Source organism: Bombina bombina, chromosome 8 (assembly GCF_027579735.1).
Source record: "Bombina bombina isolate aBomBom1 chromosome 8, aBomBom1.pri, whole genome shotgun sequence".
NCBI classification, from domain to species: domain Eukaryota; kingdom Metazoa; phylum Chordata; class Amphibia; order Anura; family Bombinatoridae; genus Bombina; species Bombina bombina.
This window is the reverse complement of record NC_069506.1, coordinates 5815659-5828049: the sequence shown is the minus strand read 5'-3', so window position 1 is coordinate 5828049 and position 12391 is coordinate 5815659.

The window sequence follows — 12391 nt, the reverse complement described above, 5'->3', positions numbered from 1 at the left end:
CCTGCTACTGACTGTGTTACTTGAAAGACCCTCATGAGTGGGGGTGAAGACTCTTAGTTTTAAGTTTTATCTGCACCGTAAGGACTACATTGTGTAATTCACAAATTTTCCCTAATCGAAAGACTATTCATCTATATCGGAATACTGTCCACTGAGCTCTAGAGACTGTGCCTATCTGAATCTAACGACCCACAATTCAAGTCGTTCATACAGGTTTATGCAACCCGGTTCTTAAATAGCTTATTGTGCAATTAATCTGCTTTATGTTTAGCTTTTTAAACCATTTTAACATTTATATGTCACTGAATTGTTATTTAAATGATTAGTGCTTCTCCAATTTTAGATATTAGTATCTTATGGCTCCACGAACAAATTGAAATATATTAATTGTTTTTTTTAATAGAAGTGTAATAACTGTTTTATGATTTATTGCTCTAATAAATTTAATTTATTTATCTCAATCAGTGGATTGCCTTATTACCACGAAAGTGTTTATTACACTTTGAGTCACATCTTTATATGTATTTGGTCCTATACATTTTATATTTCTCCTTTACCTTTTTCTGAAGTTTATTTATTTGATGATTCCCACATCCTAATTATTACCCACCAGATAGCCTCTGGCGCCATCTCCAATCCTTGTTTTGATTTCCCTTAGATTTGATTGCACGAATTGTGAGAAGTGCAATTAGGAGATAGGCCATTCTGGTTTAGCTTATTAACAGCTTACACACCCTTTTGACTTGTACCTTTTAAGATTAGATTGATACCCGGCTTTAACTACGGACTGTGTTTAGGTTCTTACTTCTTTAGTACCTCACAAGATTAGATTGATACCCGGCTTTAACTACGGGCTGTGTTTTGGTTCTTACTCCTTTGATACCTCACAAGATTAGATTGATACCCGGCTTTAACTATGGACGGTGTTTAGGTTCTTACTCCTTTGGTACCTTTTAAGATTAGATTGATACCCAGCTTTAACTACCGACTGTGTTTTGGTTCTTACTGCTTTGGTACCTCACAAGATTAGATTGATACCCGGCTTTAACTACGGACTGTGTTTAGGTTCTTACTCCTTTGGTACCTCGCAAGATTAGATTAATATCCGGCTTTAACTACGGACTGTGTTTTGGTTCTTACTCCTTTGGTACCTTTTAAGATTAGATTGATACCCGGCTTTAACTACGGGCTGTGTTTAGGTTCTTACTCCTTTGGTACCTCGCAAGATTAGATTGATACCCGGCTTTAACTACGGACTGTGTTTAGGTTCTTACTCCTTTGGTACCTCGCAAGATTAGATTGATACCCGGCTTTAACTACGGACGGTGTTTTGGTTCTTACTCCTTTGGTACCTCACAAGATTAGATTGATACCCGGCTTTAACTACGGACTGTGTTTTGGTTCTTACTCCTTTGGTACCTCACAAGATTAGATTGATACCCGACTTTAACTACGGACTGTGTTTAGGTTCTTACTCCTTTGGTACCTCACAAGATTAGATTGATACCTGGCTTTAACTACGGGCTGTGTTTTGGTTCTTACTCCTTTGGTACCTCACAAGATTAGATTGATACCCGGCTTTAACTACGGGCTGTGTTTTGGTTCTTACTCCTTTGGTACCTCACAAGATTAGATTGATACCCGGCTTTAACTACGGGCTGTGTTTTGGTTCTTACTCCTTTGGTACCTCACAAGATTAGATTGATACCCGGCTTTAACTACGGGCTGTGTTTTGGTTCTTACTCCTTTGGTACCTCACAAGATTAGATTGATACCCGGCTTTAACTACGGGCTGTGTTTTGGTTCTTACTCCTTTAGTACCTCGTAAGATTAGATACATACCCGGCTTTAACTACGGGCTGTGTTTTGGTTCTTACTCCTTTGGTACCTCACAAGATTAGATTGATACCCGGCTTTAACTACGGGCTGTGTTTTGGTTCTTACTCCTTTGGTACCTCACAAGATTAGATTGATACCCGGCTTTAACTACGGACTGTGTTTTTGTTCTTACTCCTTTGGTACCTCCCAAGATTAGATTGATACCCGGCTTTAACTACGGACTGTGTTTTGGTTCTTACTCCTTTGGTACCTCCCAAGATTAGATTAATACCCGGCTTTAACTACGGGCTGTGTTTTGGTTCTTACTCCTTTGGTACCTCACAAGATTAGATTGATACCCGGCTTTAACTACGGGCTGTGTTTTGGTTCTTACTCCTTTAGTACCTCGTAAGATTAGATAGATACCCGGCTTTAACTACGGGCTGTGTTTTGGTTCTTACTCCTTTGGTACCTCACAAGATTAGATTGATACCCGGCTTTAACTACGGGCTGTGTTTTGGTTCTTACTCCTTTAGTACCTCGTAAGATTAGATAGATACCCGGCTTTAACTACGGGCTGTGTTTAGGTTCTTACTCCTTTGGTACCTCGCAAGATTAGATTGATACCCGGCTTTAACTACGGACTGTGTTTAGGTTCTTACTCCTTTGGTACCTCGCAAGATTAGATTGATACCCGGCTTTAACTACGGACGGTGTTTTGGTTCTTACTCCTTTGGTACCTCCCAAGATTAGATTGATACCCGGCTTTAACTACGGACTGTGTTTTGGTTCTTACTCTTTTGGTATCTCACAAGATTAGATTGATACCCGACTTTAACTACGGACTGTGTTTAGGTTCTTACTCCTTTGGTACCTCACAAGATTAGATTGATACCTGGCTTTAACTACGGGCTGTGTTTTGGTTCTTACTCCTTTGGTACCTCACAAGATTAGATTGATACCCGGCTTTAACTACGGGCTGTGTTTTGGTTCTTACTCCTTTGGTACCTCACAAGATTAGATTGATACCCGGCTTTAACTACGGGCTGTGTTTTGGTTCTTACTCCTTTGGTACCTCACAAGATTAGATTGATACCCGGCTTTAACTACGGGCTGTGTTTTGGTTCTTACTCCTTTGGTACCTCACAAGATTAGATTGATACCCGGCTTTAACTACGGGCTGTGTTTTGGTTCTTACTCCTTTGGTACCTCACAAGATTAGATTGATACCCGGCTTTAACTACGGGCTGTGTTTTGGTTCTTACTCCTTTAGTACCTCGTAAGATTAGATAGATACCCGGCTTTAACTACGGGCTGTGTTTTGGTTCTTACTCCTTTGGTACCTCACAAGATTAGATTGATACCCGGCTTTAACTACGGGCTGTGTTTTGGTTCTTACTCCTTTGGTACCTCACAAGATTAGATTAATACCCGGCTTTAACTTCGGACTGTGTTTTGGTTCTTACTCCTTTGGTACCTCCCAAGATTAGATTGATACCCGGCTTTAACTACGGACTGTGTTTTGGTTCTTACTCCTTTGGTACCTCCCAAGATTAGATTGATACCCGGCTTTAACTACGGGCTGTGTTTTGGTTCTTACTCCTTTGGTACCTCACAAGATTAGATTGATACCCGGCTTTAACTACGGGCTGTGTTTTGGTTCTTACTCTTTTAGTACCTCGTAAGATTAGATAGATACCCGGCTTTAACTACGGGCTGTGTTTTGGTTGTTACTCCTTTGGTACCTTTTAAGATTAGATTGATACCCGGCTTTAACTACGGGCTGTGTTTAGGTTCTTACTCCTTTGGTACCTCGCAAGATTAGATTGATACCCGGCTTTAACTACGGACTGTGTTTAGGTTCTTACTCCTTTGGTACCTCGCAAGATTAGATTGATACCCGGCTTTAACTACGGACGGTGTTTTGGTTCTTACTCCTTTGGTACCTCCCAAGATTAGATTGATACCCGGCTTTAACTACGGACTGTGTTTTGGTTCTTACTCCTTTGGTACCTCACAATATTAGATTGATACCCGGTTTTAACTACAGACTGTGTTTAGGTTCTTACTCCTTTGGTACCTCACAAGATTAGATTGATACCTGGCTTTAACTATGGGCTGTGTTTTGGTTCTTACTCCTTTGGTACCTCACAAGATTAGATTGATACCCGGCTTTAACTACGGACTGTGTTTTGGTTCTTACTCCTTTGGTACCTCGCAAGATTAGATTGATACCCGGCTTTAACTACAGACTGTGTTTTGGTTCTTACTCCTTTGGTACCTCACAAGATTAGATTGATACCCGGCTTTAACTACGGACTGTGTTTTTGTTCTTACTCCTTTGGTACCTCACAAGATTAGATCGATACCCGGCTTTAACTACACACTGTGTTTAGGTTCTTACTCCTTTGGTACCTCACAAGATTAGATTGATACCGGCTTTAACTACGGACTGTGTTTTGGTTCTTACTCCTTTGGTACCTCACAAGATTAGATTGATACCCGGCTTTAACTATGGGCTGTGTTTAGGTTCTTACTCCTTTGGTACCTCACAAGATTAGATTGATACCCGGCTTTAACTACGGGCTGTGTTTTGGTTCTTACTCCTTTGGTACCTCACAAGATTAGATTGATACCCGGCTTTAACTACGGGCTGTGTTTGGGTTTTTACTCCTTTGGTACCTCACAAGATTAGATTGATAACCGGCTTTAACCTCTTAAGGACATATGACGGAATTTTTCCGTCATAAAACAATTGAGCAAACTGAAAGCTGTGTCCTTAAAGGGTTAACTACGGGCTGTGTTTTGGTTCTTACTCCTTTGGTACCTCCCAAGATTAGATTGATACCCGGCTTTAACTAATGACTGTGTTTTGGTTCTTACTCCTTTGGTACCTCACAAGATTAGATTGATACCCGGCTTTAACTACGGACTGTGTTTTGGTTCTTACTCCTTTGGTACCTCACAAGATTAGATTGATACCCGGCTTTAACTACGGGCTGTGTTTTGGTTCTTACTCCTTTGGTACCTCACAAGATTAGATTGATACCCAGCTTTAACTTCGGACTGGGTTTTGACCTTAAAGGAACAGTCTACCATAGAATTGTTATTGTTTTAAAAGATAGATAATCCCTTTGTTACCCATTCCCCAGTTTTGCATAACCAACACAGTTATATTAATATAATTTTTACCTCTGTGATTACCTTGTATCTAACCCTCTGCAGACTGCCCCTTATCTCAGTTATATTAATATACTTTTTACTTCTGTGATTACCCTGTATCTAACCCTCTGCAGACTGCTCCTTATCTCAGTTATATTAATACACTTTTTACCTCTGTGATTACCCTGTATCTAACCCTCTGCAGACTGCCCCTTATCTCAGTTATATTAATATACTTTTTACTTCTGTGATTACCCTGTATCTAACCCTCTGCAGACTGCTTCTTATCTCAGTTATATTAATATACTTTTTATCTCTGTGATTACCTTGTATCTAAGCCTCTTCAGACTGCCCCCTTATCTCAGTTATATTAATATACTTTTTACCTCTGTGATTACCTTGTATCTAAGCCTCTGCAGACTGCCCCCTTATCTCAGTTATATTAATATACTTTTTACCTCTGTGATTACCTTGTATCTAAGCCTCTGCAGACTCCTCCTTATCTCAGTTATATTAATATACTTTCTCTTGTTAAGTGTGTTCAGTCCACGGGTCATCCATTACTTATGGGATATATTCTCCCCCAACAGGAAGTTGCAAGAGGATCACCCAAGCAGAGCTGCTATATATCTCCTCCCCTCACATGTCATATCCAGTCATTCTCTTGCAACGCTCAACAAAGAAGGAGGTCGTGAGAGGAGATAGGAGTTTTTTACTTATTCTTCAATCAAAAGTTTATTATTTTAAAATGGCACCGGAGTGTGCTGTTTTTTTCTCTCAGGCAGTATTTAGAAGAAGAATCTGCCTGCGTTTTCTATGATCTTAGCAGACGTAACTAAGATCCACTGGCTGTTCTCGCACATTCTGAGGAGTGGGGTAACTTCAGAAAAGGGAATAGCATGCGGGGTCCCCCGCAAATGAGGTATGTGCAGTAAAATATTTTCTAGGAATGGAATTGACTAAGAAAACACTGCTGTTACCGTATGATGTAAGTACAGCCTTAAATGCAGTAGTGGCGACTGGTATCAGGCTGGTAAATGTATGCACAGTAGAGTTATTTTCTAGGGACTAGAATTTGACTGAGAAAATACTGTTAATACTGAAATAATGTATGAGCCTTAACTGCAGTAGAAGCGACTGGTAGCAGGCTTAGTGATAACTTTGCATAACATTGGAAAAGTTTGTAAAACGTTTACTGGCATGTTATTCGTTTTTTTGTGAGGTACTTTGGTGATAAATATTTTTGGGCATGATTTTTTTCCATATGGCTAACGTATATTTCTGGATAAAAAATTAGAAGGTTACCTTAAGAAAATGTTTGTTCAACAAGGTTTTATATTACAGCCCCTTGCATGCATTGCGCCCGTCACTGCTGCAGCGGCATTTTGGTTTGAGTCTCTGGAAGAGGCGATTCGCACAGCACCATTGGATGAGATTATGAACAAGCTTAAAGCACTTAAGCTAGCTAATGCATTTGTTTCAGATGCCGTTGTGCATTTAACCAAACTAACGGCTAAGAACTCCGGATTTGCCATTCAGGCGCGCAGAGCGCTATGGCTTAAATCCTGGTCAGCAGATGTGACTTCTAAATCTAAATTGCTTAATATTCCTTTCAAAGGGCAAACCTTATTCGGGCCCGGCTTGAAAGAAATTATTGCTGATATTACTGGAGGTAAGGGCCACACCCTTCCTCAGGACAGGGCCAAATCAAAGGCCAAACAGTCTAATTTTCGTGCCTTTCGTAATTTCAAGGCAGGAGCAACATCAACTTCCTCCGCTCCAAAACAGGAAGGAACTGCTGCTCGTTACAGACAGGGTTGGAAGAGCAACCAGTCCTGGAACAAGGGCAAGCAGGCCAGAAAACCTACTTCTGCCCCTAAGACAGCATGAAGAAAGGGCCCCCTATCCGGAAACGGATCTAGTGGGGGGCAGACTTTCTCTCTTCGCCCAGGCTTGGGCAAGAGATGTCCAGGATCCCTGGACGTTGGAGATCATTTCTCAGGGTTACCTTCTGGACTTCAAAACTTCTCCTCCACAAGGGAGATTTCATCTGTCAAGGTTATCAACAAACCTAATAAATAAAGAGGCATTTCTACAATGTGTACAAGACCTCTTAGTAATGGGAGTGATCCACCCCGTTCCGCGGACGGAACAAGGGCAAGGTTTTTACTCAAATCTGTTTGTGGTTCCCAAAAAAGAGGGAACCTTCAGGCCAATCTTGGACCTGAAGATCTCAAACAAATTCCTAAGGGTTCCATCGTTCAAAATGGAAACTATTCGAACCATCCTACCCATGATCCAAGAGGGTCAGTATATGACCACAGTGGACTTAAAGGATGCCTACCTTCATATACCGATTCACAAAGATCATTATCGGTACCTAAGGTTTGCCTTTCTAGACAGGCATTACCAGTTTGTAGCTCTTCCCTTCGGGTTAGCTACGGCCCTGAGAATTTTTACAAAGGTTCTGGGCTCTCTTCTGGCGGTACTAAGACCGCGAGGCATAGCGGTGGCCCCGTACCTAGACGACATTCTGATACAAGTCAAGTTTTCAAAATGCAAAGTCTCATACAGAGATAGTTCTAGCATTTCTGAGGTCGCATGGGTGGAAAGTGAACATGGAAAAGAGTTCTCTGTTACCACTCACAAGGGTTCCTTTTCTAGGGACTCTTATAGATTCTGTAGAGATGAAGATTTACCTGACGGAGTCCAGGTTATCAAAAATCCTAAATGCTTGCCGTGTCCTTCATTCCATTCCAAGCCCATCTGTAGCTCAGTGCATGGAAGTAATCGGCTTAATGGTCGCGGCAATGGACATAGTGCCATTTGCGCGCCTGCTTCTCAGACCGCTGCAATTATGCATGCTAAGTCAGTGGAATGGGGATTACTCAGATCTGTCCCCTTTACTAAATCTGGACCAGGAGACCAGAGATTCTCTTCTCTGGTGGTTGTCTCGGGTTCATCTGTCCAAAGGAATGACTTTTCGCAGACCAGATTGGACGATTGTAACAACAGATGCCAGCCTACTAGGCTGGGGCGCAGTCTGGAATTCCCTGAAGGCTCAGGGATCGTGGACTCAGGAGGAGAAACTCCTCCCAATAAACATTCTGGAATTAAGAGCAATATTCAATGCTCTTCTAGCTTGGCCTCAGTTAGCAACACTGAGGTTCATCAGATTTCAGTCGGACAACATCACGACTGTGGCTTACATCAATCATCAAGGGGGAACCAGAAGTTCCCTAGCGATGTTAGAAGTCTCGAAGATAATTCGCTGGGCAGAGTCTCACTCTTGCCACCTGTCAGCGATCTACATCCCAGGCGTGGAGAACTGGGAGGCGGACTTTCTAAGTCCCCAGACCTTTCATCCGGGGGAGTGGGAACTTCACACGGAGGTATTTGCTCAACTAATTCTTCGTTGGGGCGAACCGGAACTGGATCTCATGGCATCTCGCCAGAACGCCAAGCTTCTTTGTTACGGATCCAGGTCCAGGGACCCGGGAGCGGTGCTGATAGATGCACTAGCAGCCCCTTGGGTTTTCAACATGGCTTACGTGTTTCCACCGTTTCCGTTACTGCCTCGACTGATTGCCAGGATCAAACAGGAGAGAGCATTGGTGATTCTGATAGCGCCTGCGTGGCCACGCAGGACCTGGTATGCAGACCTAGTGGACATGTCGTCCTGTCCACCATGGTCTCTGCCTCTGAGGCAGGACCTTCTAATTCAGGGTCCTTTCAACCATCCAAGCCTAATTTCTCTGAGGCTGACTGCATGGAGATTGAACGCTTGATTCTATCAAAGCGTGGTTTTTCGGAGTCGGTTATTGATACATTAATACAGGCTCGGAAACCTGTTACCAGAAAAATTTACCAAAAGATATGGCGTAAATATTTATATTGGTGTGAATCCAAGAGTTACTCATGGAGTAAGGTTAGGATTCCTAGGATATTGGCTTTTCTACAAGAGGGTTTAGAAAAGGGTTTATCCGCTAGTTCGTTAAAGGGACAGATTTCTGCTCTGTCTATTCTTTTACACAAACGTCTGGCAGAGAATCCAGACGTCCAGGCTTTTTGTCAGGCTTTGGCTAGGATTAAGCCTGTGTTTAAAACTGTTGCTCCTCTGTGGAGCTTAAACTTGGTTCTTAAAGTTCTTCAGGGTGTTCCGTTCGAACCCCTTCATTCCATTGATATTAAGCTTTTATCTTGGAAAGTTCTGTTTTTGATGGCTATTTCCTCGGCTCGAAGAGTCTCTGAGTTATCTGCCTTACATTGTGATTCTCCTTATGTGATTTTTCATTCAGACAAGGTAGTTCTGCGTACTAAACCTGGGTTTTTACCTAAGGTTGTTTCTAACAGGAATATCAATCAAGAGATTGTTGTTCCATCATTATGTCCTAATCCTTCTTCAAAGAAGGAACGTCTTTTACATAATTTGGACGTAGTCCGTGCCCTAAAGTTCTACTTACAGGCAACTAAAGATTTTCGGCAAACTTCTTCTCTGTTTGTCGTTTATTCTGGACAGAGGAGAGGTCAAAAGGCTCCGGCCACCTCTCTCTCTTTTTGGCTTCGTAGCATAATACGGTTAGCCTATGAGACTGCTGGACAGCAGCCCCCTGAAAGAATTACAGCTCATTCCACTAGAGCTGTGGCTTCCACCTGGGCCTTTAAGAATGAGGCCTCTGTTGAACAGATTTGCAAGGCTGCGACTTGGTCTTCACTTCATACCTTTTCAAAATTTTACAAATTTGACACTTTTGCTTCTTCGGAGGCTGTTTTTGGGAGAAAGGTTCTACAGGCAGTGGTTCCTTCTGTTTAATGTTCCTGCCTTGTCTCTCCCATCATCCGTGTACTTTAGCTTTGGTATTGGTATCCCATAAGTAATGGATGACCCGTGGACTGAACACACTTAACAAGAGAAAACATAATTTATGCTTACCTGATAAATTTATTTCTCTTGTAGTGTGTTCAGTCCACGGCCCGCCCTGTCTTTTTGAGGCAGCTCTAAATTTTAATTAAAACTCCAGTCACCACTGCACCCTATAGTTTCTCCTTTCTCGTTTTGTTTCGGTCGAATGACTGGATATGACATGTGAGGGGAGGAGCTATATAGCAGCTCTGCTTGGGTGATCCTCTTGCAACTTCCTGTTGGGGGAGAATATATCCCATAAGTAATGGATGACCCGTGGACTGAACACACTACAAGAGAAATAAATTTATCAGGTAAGCATAAATTATGTTTTTTTATCTCTGTGATTACCCTGTATCTAAGCCTCTGCAGACTGCCCCCTTATCTCAGTTATATTAATATACTTTTTACCTCTGTGATTACCCTGTATCTAAGCCTCTGCACACTGCTCCTTATTTCAGTTATATTAATATACTTTTTACCCCTGTGATTACCTTGTATCTACATCTCTGCAGACTGCCCCTTATCTCAGTTATATTAATATACTTTTTACCTCTGTGATTACCCTGTATCTAAGCCTCTGCAGACTGCTCCTTATCTCAGTTATAATAATACACTTTTTACCTCTGTGATTACCTTGTATCTAGGAACCTTCTTCCAGCCCCCTGATCACATGACTGTGACTGTTTATTATATATTGTCTTAAATTTAGCATTGTTTTGTGCTAAATCTTAAATAACCCCTTGTGCCTGAACACAGTGTTATCTATATAGCCCACGTGTACTTTCTGTCTCTTTGTGTTGAAAAGATATTTAAAAAGACTGTGATAAGAGGCAGCCCTCAAAGGCTTAGAAATTAGCATATGAGCCTACCTATGTTTAGTTTAAACTAAGAATACCAAGAGAAAAAAGCAAATTTGATGATAAAAGTAAATTGGAAAGTTGATTAAAATTAAAAGTCCTATCTGAATAATGAAAGTATAATTTATACTAGACTGTCCCTTTAACCCTTCTTAATACTTTGGTACCTCACAAGCTACTGTTGCTGGTGGTCACACTATCCAGCATTTGTGTGGAGTCTCCACATGTCATTCTACAGGTACCACCTTTTGTTCTCTACTGTACATGACTAAATCAGTATCTGCCAGGAGTTGTCCAGAACCTTTTGGTTGGTTACTTCTTACCCCTATCTCAGTCTCTGGGTATTTCTGACACTAACTCGTGTCATGTGACAACTTCTTCAATTCCTGTATGCATTTAATATTTGCATTAGTATCATTTTTTACAGTGTGCCCTTTTTTCTCCGTGAGCGTGGCGCATGGGATCTTATACTTTGTGCTTAAGGGATATTTAGTCACTTTTAAGATCAAACATACCAAGAGGAAATATGTGGGTATGTAAGAGGCATGTGCATTATTTCAAGCTTTGTTATTCGCTAGTGAAACAAAACCTCAAAAAGGCTGCTGTCTGCGACACTTGGCTATTTTTGACGCCAGTTTGATTTGAGAAAAAATGCAACACAAAAATATCTGTAATAAACAGTACAATCAATAAAATGATTATAAATCATCACTAGATCAGGATTTGAAACATTGTTTCCGGTCCTGATCTAGTGATTTATTATAATTTTATTACAGATGCCTTTAATTGCTTGCACTGTTTATTAGCATACATTGTTTGTGTATATACTTGTATCAATTGTAGATGTATTATAACTGATTGGGTGTTGTTGTTTTTATCATTTGTCGCATATGAAGTCTATTGATACAACCCTGAATACATAGGGGTTTCACAATATATAGCGGCTAATGCCACGTAGGTCACCACCTCTTTTCCATAATAAACACGTAAGAGGCACAACTGCATATGCATGGGATATAATATACTTGCACACTATACTGCTTGAATTCTAATAAATCATCAGTTCTTTTTCAGCTAGTTTACTGGACATTATTTACACATTGTGTGTTGGGGATTCCACATCCATAATAACCAGCTTATTTCTTACAAAATACTTTTACTCTCTCTACGCCCCTTCATCCAATTATGTCATAACAGGCACTTGTTTAGTGATTTCTGTCCTTGCTGCAGTTAAGCATCCTGTACCTTTAAGGAGGCCTAGGAGGTCAATTAGGCCTTGTGACAGACCCCTCTGTCAGTACTGGAAGGGTTAACGTTGTTCAGCTTTGAGAAACTATTTTCTGAAAACAGGTTTCCTGGCATCAGCTATTGTTTACTGTAATTAAGTTTAAGTGATAAGCGTTCACATTGTTTAATCAAACTGCCAGGTGTCAGAAGGACTCCATTGTTTTCTTGTGTTTAATTGTTTATTTGGTTAAGTAATGTAATTCTATTGTATCCTGTAAAAGGGCATCTTCCCTCTATCTAATGTACAATACTCTTCCAACCCCCCATCTGGTCTCCTAGGGGAGTTCTGCATAAATACTGGGCATATAGCCTGCAATAAAGTACATTCTGTTTTACTCTCAAGATGGAGCTTGGTCTCATG